Source organism: Callospermophilus lateralis, chromosome 15 (genome assembly GCF_048772815.1).
Source record: "Callospermophilus lateralis isolate mCalLat2 chromosome 15, mCalLat2.hap1, whole genome shotgun sequence".
Classification (NCBI taxonomy): domain Eukaryota; kingdom Metazoa; phylum Chordata; class Mammalia; order Rodentia; family Sciuridae; genus Callospermophilus; species Callospermophilus lateralis.
The window spans coordinates 63,025,369-63,051,879 of NC_135319.1; the positions used below are offsets into that span (position 1 = coordinate 63,025,369).

The following is a 26,511-nucleotide window of genomic DNA, read 5'->3' on the forward strand; positions in this document are numbered from 1 at the left end:
TTGAGACCATCCATTCCTTTTTCCCACAGGCAGGTTAAATCCTAAATTACTAATGAGTGCCCTCTACAGCAAATCTACTTCCACATCCAGGGAAGGGTCCAGAGCTAAGTTGGGATGACCAAATGATTACCAACCCTACACAATAGAAGCTTTCTTTCCTGTGCCTGCCTTTTCATTCTCTGCAAAGAAAACCCAGACTCTGCTATCTGTATTGAACTCTATTTTGGAGAGGAGAAAGAGGAGAGAGCTGAACAGTTCTTTGTTCTGCAAGAAACATTTGTTCATCCTTTCCCAAACTCCAACCCACCCCCAATATTAGCAAGCTCTTTTAAAAGTTTACATACACTCTCCAACTGCCACAAATGAAAGCAGGTAAGAGGAGGATGGGCGTTGTATGGAAGATGACAATGCCCTCCCACATCTTCACTCCACTGGGGAGAGAGCACTTCATTTCAGTCATTCTAATTCCCTGGTGGGAAATCACCAGAACCAGTGATCACAGGGTCCTTCAGCTGAGTAAAGTGCTCTCCGGAAAACTAACCTTTTCCTAAGCATCTACTCCAACACTGCCCAGGGCAGAGAAGATAACAGACCAGCTATTCCCTCCTTTCCCCTCAGGCCAAGAGGGAGACCTCAGGGCTCAGCTGGCAAGGAGCTATTTAAGGCAGCATCAAGAGGGTGGGGCAGATAAATGCTGTTAGCATCCTCCTACTTGACCCTCCCCCTCACAGCACACACACAGTCATCTACCTTATGAGTCTCTATAGTCTGAAGCTATGTAGTCTCCAAACATCTACCTTATGTTTTCTATTATTAATGCTGCCATCCCCCCTCTGCTGTCCACCCCACTTTTAATCTACCACCCCCTTCAATCACCACCAAGCTTCCTTTCCAGCCACAGAATTGAATCTAAATAGAGCCCAAAACACAAGGAGAGTGGAGACAGACAAGACATTCCTAGTCTTCACCTAAAAAAGGAAAAAAAAGGCACTCAGGGATGGGGTAGGGAGATGGAGTCAGAGGCCAGATATGCTAGAAAGGTTCCATGAGTCTCTAAATGAACCTCCCTCCTACTGACAGTGAAATCAATTCGAGCAATTTCAGCGGGTCGGCCCTGTGACAACAGGAACATCCCAGCACTCACACAAAAATCCAAAGCCTTAGCCAGAACATGCTGGGAAAACCAAGGGACTGGATAAAATGAGCCACGCTCAGTGGGATCCCTTCTGCTTTTATGTAGCCATGTAATAGCGTAATAAATTCTGTCTGCCCGAAGAAAGCGTGCACTGGTGAATTTCAAAGCCATCTTACGACAGCGGAGGCATGGGGATGCAGAATTCGACAGTACATTCCCCCATGAAAGGAACATAATGACTTTATGCCTCTTTTCCATTCTGTCTTGAATGTCACTACCGCTCATCAAGGAAGCCAGGTCTGAAAGAAGCAAGGTGGGAATGCCCCGGGAATTCAGAGAAAGGGATTGCTTTCCGTCCTTCTCAGTGATGAGATGCCTAGCAAGATGCTGTCAGCCACTCCGGGAGATGAAGGAGCATGGGAGGGATGGGCAGGCACGGTGTCCCCGCACGCGCACACTCGCGCGCATACACACACACACACACACACACACACACACACACAAACCCCGACCGCCGGTTCAGGCGGGTTCGGGCCAGACGCCTTGTCCTTGCACCCCTCAGGCCGTCCTCTGCTCGAGGGGATGCTGATGAATGAACACACCTGAGATGCCTCCATCCTGCCGCTCGCTCCCTCCTCCTTCCTCTGGCTGCTGCAGAGGAGCCCTTCGGTAGTTTCACTTTACAACACAAACCCACCCGGGCTTTCAAGTCTCCCCCACCCACCCATGTTGCAGCCCAGCCCGAGGCGGGAGGACATTCTCTTCTGGCAGTGGCCATGATCGCACTACCCCCTACCCACCAAAAAAAAAAAAAAAAAAAAAAAAGAGGAAGAAGAAAGAAACCTGGAATCCCCCCCAGGTCCCCTGCATGCTAGGGAACTTTCCCTAAAGGACTGGAGATCTACCGAGCAAGCATGACAGACCGTTTGGTCGCAGGGGACCACAGCAGTCCCCGTGACCATGGGAGGATGTTCTGGAGGAGGGGGATCCCCCAAGTCCCTCCAACAGCTGGCCCTTTAAAAAGCACCTCCTTGGAGCGCGGAACAAAGGCGCCGCCCGTGGGGGCCGGGCAGGCGCACACCCCCTTCTCCGCCGCCACGGAGCGGGCGACCGCGGCCCGGCTGGCCAGCGGCGCAGGCTTACCTTGCGGGTCGCCGGCGGGCGGGCTGCTCGCGTCCTGCCCCACTCACACTACACGCTGCAGTTGGCCCGGCTCTGTTTTTCTGGGACTCGGCGCTGACTTCACCGACATTCCGCGGCTGGCCAATGGGCTGCGGCGCCCTGCCCCTCATTAGCATGCCTCTGGAACCGTCCACTCTGGCAGCGCCCAGGGGGCGTGGCCTGGCCCGGCCGTGACAGGAAGGGGCGTGTGCGCCAATGGGAGGCGAGGTAGCGCCGGCCGCCCCGCCCGCGGCATTGTGAGCCCCGCGCGGGCCCGCGGGTCCCCGCTGATAAGGCGCACGCTCGCTCGCACCGAGTAACCCTTTCAGTCCGGAGCCAACTTTGCCTCCTTCCAGTCTTTCACAGGGATCGCCCTCCGGGAGCTGGAGGAACCTCAGTCATAAAATAACAGCTAATGTGTTTTGACTACATATAAATTACTTTACCCCTAGACTCCAGTTTGCTCATCTGGAAAATGGTACAGTAGTTCCGATTTTAAAGAATGAAGATTAATATAGTTTAAGGTTGTAAAGCATTTAGATTAAGTCCTCCACATCGTGCTCCATCAATGTTTGTTGCTATCATTATTATACTTTGTACCAGCCAAGGTACTTAATTTTTCCTAGATATTTTCTCATTTGATCCTTATAACCTTATATGAGAAGTCCCATTACTAATCCCTATTTTCAAAGCAGGAAAAACTGAGGAATGTTTAAATGGTTTGCCCCAGGTCACACAGCAAGCAATATAATCAGGATTTGAACTCGGGCTCTGAGCTGTCCTATATTCACATATAGCCCTGGGGTGACTGGTAAGGTCTCTATCCTTAGGAAGCTTCCATTTAAGTGAGGAAGAGGGACAAAAGAAAGAGATCATCTGCAATGTGAAAGCAGAGTGAATAAAATAAAACACAGTCGTGTGCAAGTGGAGGGAAGGTCACTCTGAGTATTAGATTATGTTCAGAACTAATCACTGTGCTTGGCATCCATTGACCTTCTCCATTTCCCTTCAGAATTATAGAAAAAGAAAACAGAGAGGGGAACCAGAGAAGAAAAACTGTTTGCTCAAGGTCACAGAGCCAACAAGTAGCTGGTCTGGAACTTGCTTCCTCCATGCTAAACTTTCCACATCCCTGGAAGTCCCTTTAAGTAGGGCAGTCACCCCTCAGGCTGCCTTTGACAAGACTCTTCAGCTGCAGCATGTTCCCACTAACAGGCTGTGTGTGGTGGGGTGACCTGTTGACTTGCTGACTGCACAAGCTGAGGGGAAACCCATCTGCAAAAGTTCTTAGATGTCAGGGAACAGTGGACAAGTCTTTGCTGAGCACTTGCTGTCCTCGGGTATGAAAGCAAAAAATGAAAAAGATCAGATGACTCCTAGCTATGTGGGAACTTACTCTATAAGCAACCAGACAAGACAATAGAACCCTGAGCCCCTGTCTCCCCCAACCCATGCATTCTCCTGCTTTGCAAAGAACACTTCCCATCTTCTATTAACGTACAGCACGATTTAAGTGAAACAGTTTTTTCTAGGCTATAAAGTAAAAACGGCAAATATTTATTGGGCACATCTAGTCTACTACGCACTGTACTGTGCTTGTGCTAAGAGCTTCACGTGTACTAACTCACACGGCAGAACAACCTCAGGAAGAAACACTATCATTATTGTGAGTTGGAAAATAAGAATAGAGAGATTAAAAGTCAGCAAATTCAGGGCAACATTGTTTAAAATAGTAAAAGGAAAAAAATAGAAAGAAACAAAAATCTTTTTCAAAAAATCCAAACGTTCAATTAGAATGTGTTTGTTAGAGAACTAACAGTATAACTACTTGACAAAATGCCATACAGCCATAAAAAAAAAATGAAAAAGTATATTTGACACTTTTTTTTGAGATGGGGGTCTTACCATGTTGCCCAGGTCAAGCAGGAATTCTTGGGTTCATATAACCCTCCTGCCTCAGCCTTTTAAGTATCTGGAATTACAGGCATACACCACCATGCCTGGCTATTGACACTTATCAGCACACAAAGATGCTCAAAATAAACTATTGAATGAAAAAGTAGTTTGAAAACTGGTTTCATTCAACCCCATTAGAACTTTTCACATGGACTTGTGAGTAGTTATTTTTGCTTATCTTTATTGTTCTGATTTTTCCCTTTCATAAACATCTATCAAATTGTTTCATGAAAAGAAAATGAAATCATTTTAAAATGAAAAATCCAGATTCTATCCAGGGAGATTGAATGTACAATCAAGGCCATCTCTGTAAGTGGGAAGTTATCTCAAGGAATGTGAAGTCCAAAGTCTTCAAGTCATCCCTCTGGTGGTTCCAGGTTGTGTAACTATGACATTTCTCATAGTAAAGCAAAACATTATCATTAGAGTGAGAAAAACACTGAAAGGAAGGAAGGGAAGGGAAGAGGGGAAAACAGGAAGAAAGAAAATTCCTACTATCCTTCAAGACTCATCTGAAATGTCTCCCCCAAGCAGTGTTCAAAAATGGCCTAATAACACTTTAATGCTAAACGCCATTCCAGAATCATCAGGTGTAATTATAACAGTTCATTCCTAGCTCCATTCATTCACTGATTCCTCTGGGAGCAGGCCTCTTGCTATGCACTGGAGATATGATGGTGAGAGCAAGACCAGGTTCCCTACTTTGCACAGGGAAGCATTGAGGAAGCCGAGGCCAGGGCTGTTTGTGTGAGGCAGGGTCCGCTCCCTGGTCAGGCAGCCTGTGCTGAGAAAGGGTTCCACACTTGGTTTAATGCCCTGCTCTCCTCATCTTGGAATTCATTTTTTTTAAAAAAGGGGGTCCTGCATTTTTATTTTCCAGAGGTCCTGTAAACTTTGTAGGCCATCGTAGTGTACAAGTGACAGCCTAGAGTAAAGTGTGGGGGCACTCCACTCTCCATCTCAATCACTTCTCTTTTACCACACAGACTCATTCGTGGTTCCCCAGGGAAATGGGAGGGCTCCTGCTTCCTGGCCCTACAGCGCTCCATTTCCTCCTTTCTCGTGGAACTTACCATATTTGGCATGAACTCGTGTATATTTCTGTGTAGTCTTTTTCCTCATTCCCTCTCCACTCCAGGTTGTAAATTCTATAAGGTTGTGGCTTGTGTCTGCTCATCTCAAGTGTTTAGTACTGTGCTTTCACACACTAGTAAAACTGTGCTTAAATGTAATTTAATCTTATTAGTAACTCCTCATTTTCTCTTCATGTGCATCAGATTATTCCCAGCAGTCTTTCCACTGTTAGAGAAAAATAAAAATATGAAGCAGGAGAGTCGTGCACACAAACCCGTATCGTAAACATGCATTAAGCAGCATCCCTCAAGCAGGTCATATGTGTGAGGAATTTGGAGAGGAGGGAGCAGGATTTTGAGGTGGATACCTGAGTCCTCAGCCTTTCCTCCATCTTCAGGGTCATGCAGGTTGGGATGGGGGAAATAAACTAGCCTATCTAGAGATGGCAGCAGTACAGTGGTTGAGGCTGCTAACTCCAGAGGAGCAAGACAGCTGGCAGAATCCTGGCTCCAGTGGCCAGTGGGGAACTCTTGACAAGCTTCATTCAGATGCAACATGGGGGAACACAACCCCACTAAGGTCCATTGCAAACCACAGATGAGACGGTACAGTGTAAAGTACTTACTTTCTGATACATGAGCCCTCAATAAGTGGATACTATTATCATTACAAGGAGGCAACATTGAGAAACATACTTACTTAAAATGCTCCAGTTTTGGTAACTTGTTTCCCCAATTACCCAACGCTGGACCATAGGTATTTTCAGGGACACCATGCTGCACAATGCCAAGAGAGAAGAAAATTGAATGAGAGAAAGGTTTAGCTGCCGTGTAACTAAAAACCCCAGGAATGATTTATACCTAATTTATTTCATAGCATTTTAAAGAAAGTGAAGCAAGTAGTGAAAAGAACAAAACTCCCTGAAAGAACTGATTTTCTTGTATCTTACTGATTACGGGGGAAAAAAAGTTAACCTACACACACATGCCTGAGGGCAAAGAGCTGTTTTGAAATTGGAATGATAAATCCAAGATTTCCAGCTGCTTCAGGGAAGCTTGATGAGATGGGTAGAGAGTAGTCAAGAGAAGTCTGTGGGACCAGGTAGAAAACAAGAGGAGCAGTGGGAATCACCATGCTGGGACAAATATAAATCAGTAACCCCAAGACTCTGGTTACCAGGCCTCTGTTTATCTATCTAAAAATACTTGCTCCTGCCAGTAGTGGTGGTGCACACTTGTAATCCCAGCAACTGTGAAGGCTGAGGCAGGAGGTTTTCAAGTTCAAAGCCAGCCTCAGCTACTTAGAAAGGCTCTAAGCATCTAAGAATAAAAAAATAAAAAAGGACTGTGGATGTGCCTCAGTAGGTAAAGTACTCCTGGGTTCAATCCCCAGTACCAAAACAAAACAAAACAAAAAAACTTGCTCTGACATGTCTGGTATTGTTCCTTAGATGAAATCATAAGTACATAATAGACCCTCCAAGGGCTGGGAATACAGCTCAGTTGGTGGAGTGCTTGCTTCACATGCACAAGGCCCTGGGTTCAATCCCCAGTACCACAAAAAAATAAATAATAATAATAATAATCTACCCTCCAATAATTGTATTTCACCAACTGTGCAAAGTTTGGCTTGGAGTTTATTTTATGCTATCAGATAATCAAAATAAAGACATTTAATATGCTAACCTAAGGGGAACTTCGGGAGAAATTAGAAGTACAGAATGCATCCGTGGAAAAATCTGCCCTAAGTTGGGGGTTGGGGAAAGGGACAAGGGGAGGGGGCAGTCTGGAAGGAGCTGCTGAGGTCTGCTTTTTCTGACTAAGTATTATGGTTTGGATATGAAGTGACCCCCACCTCCCAAAAAAAGCTCATGTGATAGACTATTCAGGGATGTTCAGAAGTGAAATGATTAGATTATGAGAGCTGTAACCTCATCAGTGGATTAATAATTTGAGCAGATTACTGGGTGGTAACTGTAGGAAGGTAGGGCATGACTGGAAGTCACGGGGGCATGTCTTTGGGGATTATATTTTGTCCCTATTTCTATTGAGCCACATCCTCAGCCCCATTTTGTATTTTATTTAGAGACAGGGTCTCACTAAGTTGCTTAGCGCCTTGCATTTTGCTGAGGCTGGCTTTGAACTCACGATTGTCCTGCCTCAGCCTCCTGAGCTGCTGGGATTACAGACATGCGCTACTATGTGGTTCTCTCTCTTTTTCCTTCCTGGCTGTCATGAATTCCTCTGCCACGCCCTTCCACCATGATGTTCTGCCTCACCTTGGGCCCAGAGTAGTGGAGTCTGACCATGGAATGAGACCTCTAGTACCTTGAGTTCTCTAAGTTTTTCTTCTCAAGTATTTTGGTCACAGCGAGGCAAAGATGACTGACACACTGGGACAGGGGAGTCGTGGGTTAGAAAGTGCTGAGTTTACTTTAGAAGACTTACTACTCTAAAGTAAGTTAGTTAATGAAGTGTTTATTTTTAGAGTTGTTGGATGCAGCTGACAGCTTTAAGAGAGGCATTCTGGATAAGGCTTGAGAGGCAAGGGGAGGAACCCAGGAGAGAGGAATAAAAAGCAAGAGAGAAGGGAAAAGGGAGGCACAGGGAAGTGGGGAGAGCACGAGAGAATATGAGAGAGCAAGAGAGGCCATTCTGAATAGACACGGAAGAACACGACTTCCGAAATGGACAACTAGCCTGACTGAACCTTAACAAGGTTAAAAAATCAACAACAATGATGTTAAAAGAATAACCGACATTCTGGAAGCACTTGGAAGCTTGTCAGAGGGGGCAGGAAGAGTTCACTGATGGAACTCATTGCAGAGGATCAAACTGATTCACGTGGGTGCTCTGGGGTGGTTAATTACACTTCTTCAGCATTTACCAAGGGAAGGGCAGAAGGGGAAATGGCTGGGGCACCCGTGGAGTTTCAATCCCTTGGCATTACCTTAGCAGGTCTGTCCTGTCTCTGAACTTGCTTGCCCTGTCCCAACTCAGCAGTCTAAAGCTTCAGTTACCTCAACCCACCGGCTTGGACGGCAGTACAGTGACCCTCCCTAGTCACTTGGCCATGTCGCTTAGGGACCTCTCCACCTGCTTCTCCAGCTGTCTGAACTGAGTGATTCATCCAGGCACACACAGGCTCCCTCTAAGAGGAGGCCTGAAAAATTCACCAGTTTTCAGGGGTGTGAGGAGCCCTCTTTAAGTTGGCAATCGTAACAATGCTTGCATGACCCACCTTTTTATCCGGCTCTGTCTATAAGAAGGAAATAATCTTGGCTGGGAGAGCATGTTGTATAGCCAAGGGAATAAAGGGCAACTGTATTCTGTACAAGGGACAACTGGACAAAGATACCTATTTCTATATCCTCCCTATGCCAAAAGAACCAAGGACTTCATTTGACCTTGAAGTGGAAGTAGAGCATGACTAGAGAGCAAGCTAGAACTAGGTCCCCAGAAACTGTTTCAACCCAGGCTGCCATCTCCAGAGAAGGGTTATCCATGATGAATCCTTCATCAGCAGGAGAGAAATGATCTCTGAGGGGTCAGTGGTGGCCCCTTTGCTTGGACTCAGTGTGATCCCTGATCCATACATTAAATAATGTTGCTCCAAACTGGTATTCAAACCCAGGCTTTGGGTGGCTGCTGGGTGGATGAGGCCCACTCTTTGGTTCCAGAGGACACTGTATCTGGATTAGGGTTTCGAACACCCAAAATGTTCATGGAAGGCGGGAAGCAGAGCCAGACAGGTAGTCCTGGGGTTGTAGAAAGAGAATCTCAAGCCATTCATTAGCCACTCGGCTTCAGATTCTCTACTCTGAGCTGCAGAACCAAAAAAATGAGGAAAGTCCCACCTTTGTGATGCTCAATGTTGTAGGAAAGATATAAATACATATTGGTCACAAGATAACATGGTAGACACACCCGTCAATAATCCAAGAGTTTCATAAGGTTGTTCAACCCCATCACCTATCATTCCAGAACATTTTCATCACCACAAAAAGAAGCCCTGCACCTACCTGCAAGGAGTTGTTTTCCATTTCTCTTCTTTTCCCAGTCCCTAGCAACCCCTAAGATACTTCTTGTCTATAGAATACCTATTCTGAGCTTCTCAAATAAATGCTATCATATACAGCTTTTGTGTCTGCCTCCTTTCATTTATCATAATTTTTTAAAATATTTTTTTTAGTTGTAGATGGACACCATACCTTTATTTATTTATTTTTATGTGATGCTAAGAATCAATCAAGAACTATGTAATGTTTTGAACAACCAACAATAAAAATTAATTAAAAAAAAAAAAAGAATCAAATCCAGTGCCTCACACATGCCAGGCGAATGCTCTACCACTGAGCCACAATCCCAGCCCCTAGCATGATGTTTTAATGGGGAATGTGTCCTTATGTTTCTTCTTTTATGGCTGAATGATATTCCATCATATGGAGGACTACAATTTGTTTATCCTTTCATCCCTTGGTTATTGCCACTATTGGGTTATTATAAACAATACTGCTAGAAACCTTCACATACCAATTGTTTTTTCAATTTTTTTTAGTTGTAGATGGACAAATACCTTTATTTTGTTTATTTATTTTTATGTGGTGCTGAGGATCAAAACTCAGTGCCTCACACTCGTGAAGCAAGCGCTCTACTGCTGAGCTACAACCCCAGCCCTTCATGTATCACTTTTTAATGAACATATGTTTTCAGTTCTCTTGGGTACTTACCTCAGAGTAGAATTGCTGGGTCATATGGTTACTCTATGTTTAACTTTTTAAGGAACTGCCAAATTGTTCTCCAAAGCAGCTGCACCACTTGATATTGATGCCAGGGACATATGAGGGTTGCAATTTCTCCACATCCTCACAAATACTTGTTACTGTCCATCATTTTTATTATAGCCATCTTAGTGGGGATGAAGGGGTATCTCATTATGCTTTTGATTTGTGTTTCCCTAATGACAAATGATGTTGGGCATCTTTTTATGTCCTTATTGGTCATTCATACATCTTCCTTGGAGAAATGTCTATTCACATATTTTGATTTTTTAAATTGGATTATTTGTCTTTTCATTGTTGTGTTGGATGAGTCTCAGTGGAGGGTATATATCAGGGACTGGGGGTAGAGGGAATGAGTAGAGGGGTGTTGACTAGAGAAACCTTCCTGGAGGAGATAATATCTGACCTCAGGCCAGGATGGCTTGGAAAAGCAGATTAGTTATTCCTTTATGCAACAACTACTTACCTGATTTTCATTCTTTCTGGCCTTGGGATTGGTAAATATTGATCCAGTCTTTTCTCTGGAGGAAAGAATTAATTGTATCAGTTTATCCATAGGTAAACTGGGGTGGCTCCACCCTGAGACTTCTTTATTAGTTTATGCCTTGGATCTCAGCCTGTACCCTCAGTTTTCTGGTTACCCTTGGATTTAACCTGATGCTCTGCTGAGTAAATCTGTGTGGTTGTTTATCCCTAGTAGTTGCCCTGGAGCTAGCTGATTGGCTAGGCCTGCAGGTTCTGCAAGATACTCTATCCAGGATCAGACGTGGTGTTTCCAGATCCCTTCCCCACTTTCCTGAGTTAAACTGTTCATTCCAATCAGGTCTCCCAAGGACTGAGTTGGCTTCCAAACACAGAGGGCATCAGTGGCCCTCCCGGGCAACACCAAGACAGTGGAAAAGACCTGCGTTGATAGTCTACACCAGTATATTACAATTTTTTTACAAGTAGGTTATGAAACAGCATGTATTTCATGGTTTTATTTTTAAAATAATTCTGCATGGAGAGAAATTTGGCAAGTAGAAATAAAATTTAATAGAGATGTCAAATATTTTCTTTTTACTTATCAATAATTCGTAAAATTTTCATGATTATATCTTGCTAGTATATTGAAGGGAAGACAAACTTAGTACCAAAAAAAAAAAAAGACAAAATTTTAAAAACATCACTCTGTCGTTTGTTTTATAAATGTAAATTTATAATATGATGCTTTTGATATTTGTGGTCTTGGAAAGTTCATAGTCATGTTAGTTGCTAATTACATCACCTGGTACAGAGGGTGGTTTATAAACATAGGTTATTTATTTACAAAACAGATAATCCTCCCTTCTTCCACACATTGGCCAGCCAGGCCTCTCAGTCTTAACCACCAAATCTTGGCATTTACCAGCCTCTGGGAGCGTGAAACCCTGGGTGAGAGAGTTCTCTTGGCCTGGCCTACAGAAGCTTAGACAAGAATTGCCACAGAAGCATCAAAACAATAGAATGTGATGTCGTGGGCATCCCAGGGGGAAATGATGTTAGATTGAAATGCATTTTTGCATCATTGATTTTCCCTGCTGATTGAGCCCTGTTTATCTCATTTGGCAGATCAGCCTCAAAGTGCATGAACTATTTGTGCCTCATTAGTTTCTAATAGATTGATTCTGCTAGGATTGCGAATTGGCCATCTTGAATTGCAGCCTGCAGAAGCCAGTTCTGGCTCAGCCTCAGGGGCACAGGAACAGAACCACAGCAACCCCTGCAGCCACCACCATGGGAGAGAGATGGGACAGCTGTCGTCCTAAGGCTACAAGGACAATAGTGCCTTAACTCTTTTCTGGAACCAAGCAGGATAAAATATGGACTTGTAACGAAGCAAAGGAGGGTCATCTCTGCTCTCTTTTCTTTGTCTGTCATGTATTCTTGATATCTTTCTCCTCTTTTCCCCAGTCTTCCTTTCACTTTCTCACCTTAGCCCTCTCTTCAACAGTGAGAAAAATAAAGAGAATATCCCTATTGTTTTATTTTTGGTACCAGGGATTGAACCTAGGAGCACTTAACCACTGAGTCACATCCCCAGGCCATTCCCCCTACCCTTAAAAAAATTTTTTTTAAATTTTGAAACAGGGTCTCACTAAGTTGCTTAGGGCCTCCTGCAGTTGCTGAGGCTGGCTTTGAACTCACAGTCCTCCTGCCTCAGCCTCCCAAGTCACTGCGTAAAGAGAACAATTTTAAAATTAAAAAAAATAAGAAAGGTTGAAGACTACTATATAAAACAGTGAATGCTTAATCATTTTCAATGTAATGAACATAAAGAAAGCAGAATATAAAACTGAAAATAATATAATGACATTGTTTTAGAAAAAGCATAAAAAAGAAAGATTTAAGGAAAAAAGCAAGTTAAAGGCAGATAGCAGTAGCTTTGAGTGATGGAAATATGGATGATATTAATTTTTTTCTTTAAACATTTCTGTTATTTTCAAAATTGGCTAAAATGATTAAAAGCATACTTATCATCAGATTTTTATTTTTCTTTCAGTACTGAGATTGAACCCAGGGCCTGGCACATGCTCAACAAGTGCTCTAACACAGAGTTACATCCCCAGTCTTTTAAATTTTATTTTGAGACAGGATCTTGCTAAGTTATGGAGACTAACCTCAAACTTATGATCCTCCTGCCTCAGCCTCCCAAGTAGCTAGAATTACAGACAAGCACCACTGTACCAGCTCCTCAGAAAATGTTAATATAAACCTATAAAGTATTAAAATAGTACATGTACAAGTCATAAAAGGAATCCATTCCTTTCTTTAAGCAAAGTGTATTAGCTTCTGCCAGTTAAAATAACAGAAATCTAACTTGTGCTAATTCAAATTTAAAAATGGAAATGTATTCACTTGGTCAATAAAATGCCAAGGATAAACCTGTTTCTATCATCATTGGATGCAGGTACCCAAGAATCATCTTCAGGTCTCTCTCTTCTCACCTTTGACTACTTTTCTCTAGGTGTCGGCTACTTCCTCGTCTACTGCAGCCCAGACCATCTTTATTACCTGAAGGGGAACGTAGTGGTCCCAGATCTACACCTTGCCACTTCTGAGAACCCAGAGCTTCAGTAAGATAAATACTGGGAAAAGACTTCAACTAGACTGGTCAGGATTATTGAGACCATGATCAGTCATTCATAGAATATGTGACTAGGGGAGTGGCTGACCTGGCTCACAAGTCACGGTGGGGAGTGGAGATGAAGGAGGGAAGGGATGAAGCACAAAATCACCCAAACAAAAAAGTTCCTAAGACACAGAAGTTTCCCTGCAGAGTCACATGATCTAGTTAAAAAGTTGGTGAGCACAGAAAGGGTTAAAAAATAAGTCAATACAAGGGATACACAATAAACTCACCCCAATAAAATAAAAGATAGCACAATGCAGAAACATAATTAATTACAAAACAATAGCATAGACAGGAAATCCTGGACCAGAAAAATTCAGGGCCAGAGTGATCTGAGGAAATTTCATAGAAGAGAAGAGATGGGAGCTGTGTCCAGAAAGATGGTAAGGTCTGGAGAACAGAAAGAAATGGGAATATCCGTCCAAAATAAGGGAATGGCCTAGGCATAGTCATTGTGAGGATCAAGTGCAAGATGTATGAGAACAGAAAAAAAAAATGTAAGTAGTTTTAATCAAGGGTTAGATATGTTAATTAGGGTTAGACTGCAGTAGCCTTGAAAGCTGATATGGTTTTGAATTTTATGGGTAGCCTAGAAGAGTCACCAAATGTGTCTAAATAGGGAGTGGCACATAAGGACAACCTGTCTGGTGACAGTAGCAGGAGGAACTGGAGCTCAGAAAGATTAGGCAAAGCACCCAGTTGAAAGGTCACTGCAATAGTTCAAGTTTGACATAATAAGAGCTAGAGCTAGGAAGGTGATCAGGAAGAATAGAAAGGAAGAGCCATTTGATTATCAACTCATTCATTCAGTCAACAAATATCTGTCAATCACTGAGAGCAAGCACTGTGCTAGATCTGGGCACCAGATTCACAGGGGAAGGAGTGGCAAGACTTGCCTTCTGCTGGAACACAAGTTCTGAGGCAGAAAGGGACCAAAGATGACCCTCTAGATGACCAGTGGTGTTTCCATTAAAAGAAATAAGGAATCCGGAGGAAGATCAAGTTTGGTAGGTAAGATCACATAATTCTGAATTTAGTTTGATGGTACAATAGGACAGGCAGATGGAACTGTCTAGCAGTCAGGGGCAGATGGAGGACTTGAATGGGGAAGGAAGATTGAGGCGAGGATGTGGGCATTTTTGCAAGGAGAGTCTTCAAAACCATGGGAGCTTTAGGACTTGAGCAAGCCTTCCCGAGCTTCAGTCCAAGCTCATGCAGGGACAGAAATGAAGATCTCTTTGCCTGCGTGCTCTGCGTCAAGGGCAACATAAACCCATGCAGCCCAGCAACTCAGGAGGCTGAGGTAGGAGGATCACAGCTTGAGGTCAGTCTGAGCAACTCAGCAAGACCCTGTCTCAAAATAATAATAATAATAATAATAATAATAAAATAATAAATAAATAAACCCATACAATCCTGCTGCCTCTTTCCTGTGATTTCTGACACAATGGTCCCATTAGCAACACACAAGCTGAGATGATTTTGCTGAGATGATTTTTCAAAATCATCAAAAATGAATTTGAGAGTTTAAACACTCCCAAGCCACTCCCGTTTTGCCTCTGACTTGAATGGGTGCTCTTCCCTTCCTCTGAGCTACGAAAGGGTGTACTGCAGCCAGATGGTAAACTGTGGACAGAAATAAACCCTGCTCACGTGTAGCAAGAATATTTATATCCAATCCCATAATATCACTGCAGGCATAATTATAGTCAATCTTGTAATTGCATTGTGGGTATCATGCACCAAACCCAATCCAATGTGTTGCAGAGACCAATGAGAGAGGGCAACTGGGACAGGGAGCTGTAGGGCCAGTTGCTGCCCCTGCTTGATCCTCAAGGTGGAAACAGGGTGAGTTTATTTACAGATTATCCAGGGGTTCTGCCAATGGAGGCAGGCAAGGAGGTGATAATTTCACAGATTATGCAGCTGTAACTTCTGTTTCAATAGTATTGCATGCTTTTATTCATCCTTTTAAAATTATAAAATCAATGCTTATTCATTGCACAAGATGTAAGAGATATGAAAAATAATTCATAAGCCCACATGTATATTTTTATATTTTTGTTATAGTATTTTACTTCGTATGTACCTATGTTTTGTATCATACTATAAACAATGTTCTATATCTTGTTTATTTCACTTATCCTTGTGAGTACTTCTTTGTATTGTTAAGATATATTCCCAAACATTATTTTAAAACTTTTTATTGTGGAATACTCATATAATGGAATGCTATATAGCAGTTAAAATGAGCTTCATGAATCAACATGAATAATTGTTAATATAAGATTAATAAAAAGATAATATGCAGAGTTGGATGTATAATTCAATTTATTTGGGGACTTAAAATACATAAGAATATTATATATGTGTGTGAAATTTTATATATAATGGATAGAAGGAATTCTCCCTGGGGAAGGAGGAAAAAGGTTGAAATTAAGGTGGAGTATACTTGGGCTTTAATTGTTCTGTAATTTGTTATTTGTTTTAAAAAATGATCTAATACAAATCACGAATGGTGACTCACACTTGTAATCCCAGCAATTTGGGAGGCTGAGGCAGAAGGATCACAGTCTGAGGCTAATCTCTGCAGTTTAGTGAGACCCTGTCTTAAAATTGAAAAAGGGTTGGGGGTAGGGTTCAGTGGTAGAAGGCTTCTGGGTTCAATTCCCAGTGCCACAAAAATGAAATAAAAATGATCTAAAACAAATATAGCAAAGTCTGAAGACTTATTAAATCTGATAAAAAAGAATGGGTTTATTATATTCTGTTTTTCTGCATAGTTAAAACATTATAGAATACATTAGTATTTTTCCAGTTTTCAGAAAAGTAGAGCAGAGTACAGAGAGCTTCTTCTCAACCCCCTCCCATGCTGTTTCCTCTCTCATTAACATCTTGCAGTCCTGTGGTAAATTTGTTACATTGATGAGCCAGTATTGATACATTAACTAAAGTCCATAGTTTTCATTAGTCGTTCTGTTTCATACACTCTATGGGTTTTGACAAGTGTAAAATGACATGCATCCACCATAACCGTGTCTTACACAATAGTTTCACTGCCCTTAAAATCCTCGTGCTCCGCCTATTCATCCCTTCCTCCACCCAAACACATGGCAACTGCTAATCTTTCTCCTCTATACTCTTGCCTTTTCTAGAATGTCATGATAGTTGGAATCATACAGTGTGTAACCATTTCAGATATGCTTCTGAATACCATTTTTAAATAAGAAAGTTAAAGCCAACTATAATGAAAAAGCAAAAAATCAATTATTTATTTTGAAATAATCACTATTAACCATGCAAATAAATTATCTCCTTTTTTGCACATAAATGGGATCATAGTATGTAAAACATTATGCTATCTTGTTTTCTCCTTCACAACATAGTATGAAACCCACATGATCCCAGAATCTGGTTTTTTTTCAATATTTTTTAGTTGTTGAAGGACCTTTATTTTATTTGCTCATATATATGTGGTGCTAGGAATTGAACCCAGGGCCTCACATGTATGAGGCAAGTGCTCTACCTCTGAGCTACAATTCCAAGCCCAGATTCTTTTTTTTTAAGATAAGCAAGGATGTTTCATGGCATGAAATAATGAATTAGTGAATTAACAAACATCTTACTGTTGGACATTAAGGTTGTTTCACCTGAAGCAGGAATTATTTCTAGATTTGAAGATCTCCTTTTGAACTAGAAAAGGACTTTGATGTTTCTAGAAAATTGAGAATATAGGGCTGTAAGTAGCCTTCCCCATCTGTGTCGCCTGGACAACATGATTGGCATTACCCTGAGTTCCCTGCGGTAGAGGGCACCATTTACTGTACACCATTCCCTTGCCTTGCTCATTACCAAGTAGAAGCTGGTACTTGATGAACATGGGTTGAATGGATCTGAAGTACCCTGAAACATAAGTTATTTTGGAATCATTGCTAAAAAAATTTCCGGATGGAGGCTGAGGATATAGTTCAGTTTGTAGAGTGTTGCCTCACATGCACAAGACCCTGGGTTTGATCCCCAGCACCACGGGGAAAAAAAAAATTCCAATATCATGCTAAGCAAAGTAAGCCAATCCCAAAAAACCAAAGGCCAAATGTTCTGATAAGTGGATGTTGATCCATAATTGCCGGGGTGGGGGAGATGCAGAAAAATGGACAAACTTTTATTGGGCAAAGGGGAAGGAGGGGAGAGAGGGGACATGGGGAAAGATGGTGGAATGAGATGGATATCATTACCCTAGGTATGACTGCAAATATGGTGCAACGCTACATTGTGTACAACCAGAGAAATCAAAAGTTGTGCTGCAATTGTGTACAATGAATCAAAATGCATCCTGCTGCCACCTATACCTAATTAAAATAAGTAAATTAATTAATTAAAAAAATTTTAGAACCTCTGGTGCAGACTCCTTAAGAGCTGCTATGACTCCCTATGAATCAAGAAAGAGATAAGGGTGGTGAGAGGTGGCCTTGCTTTGAGGCCTCAAGTCATTGGTACCATAAAAAACTGGGATGCCTGTTCACGTGAGAACTGAGGGCCGTGGATATGTCTGCCCAGAGAATCTGGAAGGTGGGAAAATGAGAACTGAGCACTGCTGCTCTGGGGCTTGACAGCCTTGAGGGACTGAACTTTTTTCCAGTCAGTTGAAACGTGGGAAATGCTATGGCACTTCTGGTTGGAATCCAATTCAGCCATTCTCTATCTGACTTTGAGTGAATGGTTAAGCCATGATGGTTTCACCACCTAAAGGAGAATATAAGGGCATCACCTCAAAGAATTGTTACAAAGTTAGATGAAATCATATATATGCAAAGTGCTAAACGAAATAGCTGGCACATAGAGTTTTGTAAATGTTAGCAACAAAAATGATAATAAAGCTTAGCATCTTTTTGTAGGTGTGTGAGTGTGGAATAGGAGATTGAATCCCGGGCTTTGCACATTCTAGGCAAGTGCTTGAACACTCAGACATATTCCCAGCTATTTTTTAAAATTAGTTTAATTTTGAGATAAGGTATTGCTAAATTTCCCAGGCTGGCCTCAAACTTGAGATCCTTCTGCCTTAACCTCCCAAGTTGCTGAGATTATAGTCATGTTTCGCCACACCTGGCAGCATCTGTACCTTAAAAAAAAAAAAAAAAAGGCAAGGTAGGGATGAGTATGTAACTCAGTGTCAAAGCACCTTCCTAGCATTTGCAAAGCACTGGGTCCAATTCCTAGCACCATGAGAACAAACAATTAAACAAAAACAAAAACAAGGTAATCAATCTCCAAGAACATAAGATAGCCAAGCCAAGAAGTTCAGGATGATTCTTACACAAATACTTTTCACCTAGAGAAAGGCTCAGCATATTTCACAATGCCAGGTATTACCTGGATTCATTACCTGGGGAAGCTGTAGGAGCAGGAAATAGAAACGCCTCATTAGGTAACTTAAAATGAATTTGAGCAATTTTATTGATTTTTGCAAGCTATCTGCCAATCTAGATGTATGTTTCCTGTGTTTGTGTTTGTTCTCATGTGTAACCATCTCTAGCTCTTGTGTTGGGTTGCAAAACCGGGCCACTACAAAAGGATTTTCAAATAGATACATGGCCTTTGAAGTCACGGAGTTCTACTTCTCACCCAATGAGATTTTTATCCATTCTATCTCTGCTTGTTCTAATCTAATCCAGGAACCATCTGAGATTCCTCTCTTTCTTTCAGTCATCCCCAAGCAAACCTTGATTCTATCTTCAGAACAGACCTTAGGTTGCTCTTACTGCCATCACCACTGGTATTCTCCTAGACAAGCCTCCTTCATCCTTCACCTAGTCTACTAGCCTCTAACACACCTATGGCTCTCCTTCCCCAGGAACCAGGGTGCTGCCACATATACCTAAAAATGTAAATCAGATCATGACTCTCCCTGTCTTGGGCTAAGTTACCAGAAGCAAACCCTGACAGGAGGATTCCTAAGAGAGTTTTTTCCTTTAAAAAAGAAAAAGAAAGAAAGAAAGAAAGAAAGCCCCAGGAGACATGGGGAAGGGAAAGAGGGGAGGCTGGTCAGGGAAGGAGAAGATACCATGCAAGGAAGAAGCCTGGAAGCCTGAATTTCAGGCATAATCTCAGCCTGGGCCAGTTTTTCTCTAGGAAGCTGGAGGTTGCAAATTGTATCCAGAACCTTCTTCCTTCAAAAGACAAGGGGTTGGGCTTGTATAATCTCACTGGACAAGCTGAATCCTTGGCTAAGGAGGCTTTGGGAGAAGATTTCTATGTAGACAGGTAAAGAGCTTCAGTGGCTAAAGGGCTACCCTTGAAACAAGGTCACAGGTGCTTAGAACTACCAGCACTCAGAAATAGGACTGTCACATCAAAACCACCAAGAGACCCAAGAGAACCTCAGTGGAACACCAACCAACATGGTCCATTTCACTTCCTTCCCTCATTTCCTGCTTTAGTTTTTAGTTCATTTCCTTGATGACAAATGTCATGGATTATAAGTCACTTACAAAATCATTTATCTCTATGCATGTTTGTCTCCCCCCCCCCAAAGAAAATGAAATTCTCCAGGGGGGTAGTGAGATGTTTGTCTCAATGCCTTGTGTACTCTAGTCCCTAGAATGGAGATAACACATTGTGGATCCTCTACAAACATTTGTAAGGGTGAAAAAAATGAATGATGGAGCTTTGGATTGAATACTGTCAGTAATGGGGAGCTTCTCAAGCATGTAGCAGCTCATCCCATTTTTGGAAAGCCTTAGCTAAAAGTTTGTCCTAAACCAGAAGTGTAATCCCCTGCCAAAACATTGGCTTCAGCTGCTCTCCCTGCTGGAATGAGTGGGAAGATGTATTCTTCTTCCATGTCAGTCCCTTGGATATCCAGTATCACACCATTTTTCAGCAGGTCAATCAACCCCAGTTCCTCCAGCCTATCATAAAGGGAGCTGGTAGTGTGTCAAACAGCTTTGGAATAGTCTCAGACAAGTGAATAAAATCTATGAGGAAAATGTTCTGACATGGATTTTAGGCTCATTGGAATCTGTAAATTTGGTAGTCTGACAAAATTCTTTTTACCAACACATGAGAGGCATAGCAATCCCTCTGACACCACCCTGAATACGCCCAACCTTGGAAGGTAAACTAGGTTGAATCTGATAAGAATCTGGAGGAATGAAACTGAAGACTACCAGTCAGAGCTCCAGAGCCAACAGACCCAGATTTGAATCCCAGCTCCACTTATTATTGGATGACTAATCTGGGGCAAAATGCTGATTTCTCTAAACCCCGGCTTCTTGATCTGTACAATGGGGTAAATAAGAATGTCCACATTACAGAGTCACTGCAAAGGTTAAATTAAACGAAGAAATGATGTAAACCACTTTGCAGAGTTCCTAACACATCTTTAAGCACCCAGAGCTTCCCCAGACTTTATCCCTGACTGTGGTTCCTTGTTCCCCTGGAAGCTACTTTTCTCAAATTGTAGTGTTAATCCAGCTGCAGCTCAGACACCTCCATCCTCCTTCAGTAATGATAAGGCTTCCTGGTGATTTCCTGCCTTTTATTTATTCCATTTTCTCATCCTCATTCTCTACCTTCAGAATTCTCCCTCTCTAGTCCACTCTGTGCTGCTCCCCTGTGTAGTCACCACACCTCCATTCTCCCTTTCTCTTTTACTTGTCCTCACTCACTTCTTTCTTGCTTAATGTATGGCCATCTTTACTTGGAAACTCTAGTCAGTAAGAGTTTTTTAAAACATATTTCTTCCCTTCTGTCTTGTCTCCTACCTTGGCTCCAGATAGGTGAGAGGAAATAGTCAACATGGTAACAGTAAAAATCAGTCAATGCTAGTTCTCTTACAGCATAGGCATCGTAACCTACAGCCATTTTCCATTCTCCTTGCACAAACTAAGAGGTAAAAAAGAAGGTTCAGAGGGGAGCCATCATCAAAGAGGAAGTTCACGAGAATGGGGATCTTTTCCTCTGGCCTCCTATCGATTCTTCCTATTGTGTTAGTAGAGTTTCATTGCAATGGAAGCTGTCTGTCCTGTTCCTGACTTTAATGGAAATGCCATTAATATTTTACCATTAATTTTTTTTCTAGGTTTTGAGACAACAGCTCTCCAATTGGAGGGAGCTCTCTTCTACGTCTAGCTGGCTGTTTGTGTGTATGTGTGTGTATGTGTGTGTGTGTGTGTGTGTGTATGTTGTGTTTATTAGACTTGAGTTTCTAGGCAGGAGACAGAGCATTGAAGATCAGGAAAACAGGATAATAAGTAGGCTGGCTTGGGCAGTATCCTGGGAGTATCAGAAGACAGGATTGAGGCCACGTGGGCAGGCTGGGGGATGATGGAGCATCCTGACCAGAGAGGCTTGTCATGGTGCTGAGAGTTACTCTTCACACTTAGCTCTGAAACTGAGATATTGCAGTTCAGTTTTAGTGGGCCCAAAAGTGTAGTCCTGACAAAACTGAGCTCAGTTACAGTTCTTGTTTTTTTTTTTTCTTTAGTTAATTTGCATAAGCAACTCTGAATTTTCAAGAAATTATTGGTAAAAATTGGAGCAGATAACTGAAACTTCATCCCCCTTTCATGTGAAAGCTTCTTTGGAGGTGAAGCTGACGCTGGATTTCCATTCCAATCAGCTGTTGTGAAAGCCACTTCTTGTTCTTGCTGTGGGCAAATCAGGCCTCTTTTTTTCCTTGATGGAAATTCAGGAAGGAAACCAAATAATTCCCAACAGAGACAAGAGTGGACCACAGAACCATCCAAAAGGGCTTTTAAAGATTTAAATCTTGCATGTGAGACTGTTGGCAATTGAGGTTGGTTGTTTACACTGTCAGCTTGATAGGAGGCTGGCGGGGATGTGGTTCTACCATTTTGACAGAAAAATATCTTTGAGGCAGAAGAGGTTGTAAGAGAAACATTGATGAGGTGGACGTAACACCAGAAAACTTCAGTGAATATGTTTGTGACAAGCATCTGAAACAAAGTACTGAATACTTATATATAGGCATTTTCCAATTAAAAAAAAAAAACCCTATACCTGCTACAGGCTTGATGAAGAGAAGGAACATCCTGACATCAAAGCTACTGTGTTAGTTTTTTTATTACTCAAATGCCAAAATAATCAATTTATAAAGAGAAAAGGTTTATGTTGGCTCACAGTTTGGGAGGTTTCAGTCCATGATGGGTTAAACCCACTGTTTTCAGGCCTCTGGTGGGGAGGGGAGGGGAGGACAGTGCATCCTGCAGCAGGTGCAGTAGGACCTCATGGCTGAGATGCAGAGGAAAAAGGCACCCTCCCAGGCCTACCCCTCCACCCCATAGGCCCTTCTTAGAGTTCCTACCACCTCCCAATGATACCAAGCAGAGGACCAAAACTTTAACACATGGGTGGCCTTAGGGGGACATTCCAAATCAAACCATAGCAGTGTGGCATCTACTGATTGCTATTCTATAATATGGGTATTTTGATTAGTGTTGACCAAGATTGATGGCAAGTCAGCTCACCTGGCCCCAGATAATCAGCAGCTGTCTGTGCTTGACTTCTCTGTTCCACTCTTAACTGGAGAGGGGTAAGGAAAATAAGTGTTCGGTAGCCTATCCTAAAGGGAAAATTCAAAATGAACTGGTAGTGTGTCAGACAGCTTTGGAATAGTCTCAGACACGTGAATAAAATCTACGAGGCAAAGTTGAAGGCCCTGGCACAGCTCAGCTTTGAAAAGAGAAAGTGAAGGCTAGGACAGTGACTGTTTCCTGTACAGTAAATGCGATTGTCTGCACATTCCAGAATCCTTTCTGTGCTCAGCCAGTGGTGGTGGACTGGAGAAGCTGTAGACAGCCTAATGAGAAAAGGGCTCCTGTTTCTTCTCCACCCACAGGTGTCTGTAGCACACTCCCTGTCTAGTCTCTGTTTTCATCTCTGTAAAATTAAAAAGTTGGACCACTTTGGGAACTCCCTGCCAAGACTTCTTTTAAGGATACACAAAAGAAGAAGCATTTGGATTTTTCAAACTATCCCAAAGACACAGTGCTTTAAAATTATTACATAATAAATGCATTTATTTAGTGAACAGAATCTTTTGAACATGGGGCTCAAGAGGAAAAAGAATAATAAAAGAGATGTTCAGTGATGAGAGTTTAGGAACAAGACTAGTTACTCTAAAGCTGGGATGGTTTCTGCAGCTTCTTAGAGTTCTTAACCCCCAGTACCAAACATATATAGATGTAGAAAGAACATGCAATAAACTCTCATGGACCCATCACCCAGCCCCAAGAATCATCCCTCATGGCCAATCTAGCTCTTCTCACCAACCTACACCTACACCTTCATTGGTAGCATTGTATTTCCATCAGGATATTAGCCACCATTGATGATCATTGTCTAGATCCAGTATTTCATTAAGAGTCGCCAAATGTTTTTTTTTTTTTTTTAAAAAGGAATTGCTAAATGTTGACAAGCTATCTTTATTTCCTTTTCATTTATTGGAAATGTTTCTATAAGGAAAAAAAGAATTCCTTCCTCATCTGGTTTCTCTGATACACAGCTGGATAAAGATGGGCAGAATAAATGCTGCTTCTTTCTCTTTATTAACAGTTTCAAAATAATATACTGATTCCCTAGCATCCTTCAAAATATGACACAGGAAGTTATTTATTTATTTTATTGTGATTAATTTTTTTTTTTGAGGAGTTGGGGATTAAACCCAGGGCCTTGTCCATGTGAGGCAAGCGCTCTACCACTGAGCTACATCAAGAACCTGGAGGTGGGCTGGGGTCACAGTACAGTGGTAGAGCGCTTCCCGAGCATGTGTGAGGCATTGGGTTTGATTCCCAGCACTGCAGACAAATAAATAAAGGTCCACTGACAACTATAAAATATTTTTAAAAAAATAACCTGAAGATTTTTGTTTTCTGTTTTCAATTTCATTGTGAACTCATGGGTTTGAATGCATATAATGAGTTTGAGTTTAATGAGGTTCTAATCCTTATTGATTATCCCAGCACTGGCCAGAGGGACCTCAGGATTGTCTTACTCTGCTCGTGAGCCCTTTGACCCAACTCCAGTAGTGTCTGGAAGTTTCTTACGGTCTATGAACTCAACTTTTGAGATGATCTTTAAGGTCCTCCTTAGCCCTGACTGAAGACCAGCCAATAGGAGTCCCTGCTCTTGGCCTCACACATTGTGCACAGTGAAACACAAGGTTTTCTTCTGTTTTGTTTTTTGTTTATTTGGTTTTTTTCATTTTCTTGGGGATTGAACCCAGGGGTACTTAACTACTGAGCCACATCCCCAGCCTATTTTATTTTTTATTTTGAGACAGAGTCATGCTAAGTTGCTTAGGGCCTTGTAAGTTGTTGCTGAGGCTGGCTTTGAACTTATGATCCTCCTGCCTCAGCTTCTTGAACTGCTGGAATTACAGGTGTGTACCACTGCACCTGGCTAGAGCTTTTTTTTTTTAATTTTTGCAGTGTCAGGGAGGTATGATAAAGCTGTGAGAATAAGTCTGGAAGGTTCTATTGGCTATGTCCCATTCATATGGGAGAAACCAGCCTCTGGCAGGAGGAAACAGAGACCTCACATAAGAAGGAGAGGCACAGTGACATGGGGGATCCCAGAATCCCTCATTCCAGCCACTTGTTCTTGCTATGATTTGGTTATGTTAAGGCACACATCTCCTTTTCTTTTTTTCTGTTTGCAGTACCGGGAATGGAACCATGATCACTCCATGACTGGACTACGTCCTCAGCTCTTTTTAAAAATTAGAGACAGGGTCTCAGTAAGTTGCCCAGGTGGGCCTCAAACTGGTTATCCTCCTGCCTCAGCCATGAGGCTGAGATTATAGGCATGTGTCACCATGCCTGGCATACATCTTCATTTCCCTTCCCCCCCCCCAGTGTTTCTCTCTCTCTCTCTCTCTCTCTCTCTCTCTCTATATATATATATATATATATATATATATATATATATATATTGCCCTTGGGTTTTATGATACAGCTCTGTGCCTGTGTATACACTATCCTTTTCTTCTTAAGCAAGATGGAAGGGGTTTATGTTACCTGTAACTCAAAGAGTCTTAACTAAGACTGCTGCTTTCATGATGGGCGTGTCTAGAAGGACCTGGTAAAAGGCGCCTCCCTCACTGTGCAGAGGAAGAGAGAGGATGAGTGTGGTATTATTGAGGCTTCTGCTTTGGATCATGAATCCTCAACCCTGAGGAGAAACTGAAGCTTCTAGATATGGATGGACCAACCCAGGATGGGAGGAACTTAAGACATGCCAAAGAAGACTTGAATCTGTCTGCCAAAAGTCATTCTATTTATACTTTGACCAAACCAGGAGACTACATTCTCACTCCCAAACAATACCAAAAGGCAGCAGGGAACGGCACAGGGGAGAGTCCTGTGTTTGCAGATAGCTCACAGTGAAGTTTCACCTGCTCCCCAGGCTCCCAGCTTGCAGATGAGCCTCAAGTTTACACCAGAGAGTATACAAGATCGCTATTTGGATACCACACACCACTTTGCCAGTTTCCGTCCTCTTCAATTATTTACCGCTTAATTGCCTGCATTGAAACAGAATCTGGAAACACAGAGTGATATGTGGGCTTGTTTGCAAGCTAGAGAAGAAGAACTCAAGTCCAATGAAATACCTGGAGCAGAAACATGTCATGGCTCTCTGGCATTCTCTTGCCTTGGGAAGGCGGTGAGCACAGGGCCGGGAACCATCAGCACAGAGAGACAGAGTCACTCCTGGGCTGGAAGAGTCTTGCAACTCTCGGCCACAGTCTCTTTTCAGGTCTGTCAGGACTTTCTCCTCAGTGGTTATGTCACTGAGAGCCCTGCATCTTGGTTTCATCTGCAAAAGACAGACTGCAAAGGGGACAGGAAGGGAAAATAAGCTTCTCTTTAGATTTAAAAGATCACTATCATAAATTTTACTTTCATCATGTACTTAACATAGGAAGAAATATTAGTAGCTATGAAAATAAGAAAAACCTTTAAAAATAGTGAAGTAGAAAAATTAGGCAACTTAGAAAAGTATAATGGCAGAAATAAAACTTGTGCTCTTGCTGTTCAGTAGGAATCACTCATAATATTTTTGAAATATTTTCTGCCAATCTTTTTCTAATCAACTGTATATAATTAGGAAGTATTATATTGTTTTGTAGCCTAATTTTTTCCTATTAAATATTTTGGAGTGAGCTTCTTCCACCATGTCAATAAATATTTTTCAAAAGAACATACATATTTTTTTTTTTTTTTTTTGGCATTG

The 26,511-nt window shown here is 42.1% G+C and overlaps 1 protein-coding gene across 50 annotated transcripts in view; it reads right to left on the reverse strand.

The window, feature by feature from the left end:
* Positions 1 to 2,359, reverse strand: part of Sorbs1 (sorbin and SH3 domain containing 1) — a 233,493-nt gene extending 231,134 nt beyond the window's left edge. For all 50 annotated transcript variants that reach the window (XM_076834760.1, XM_076834737.1, XM_076834754.1 and 47 more), the window contains exon 1: positions 2,279 to 2,359. The gene's annotated coding sequence lies outside the window, so the exon portion shown is untranslated. The remainder of the gene's footprint in view (positions 1 to 2,278) is intronic.
* Between the last annotated feature and the right edge of the window lie 24,152 nt (positions 2,360 to 26,511).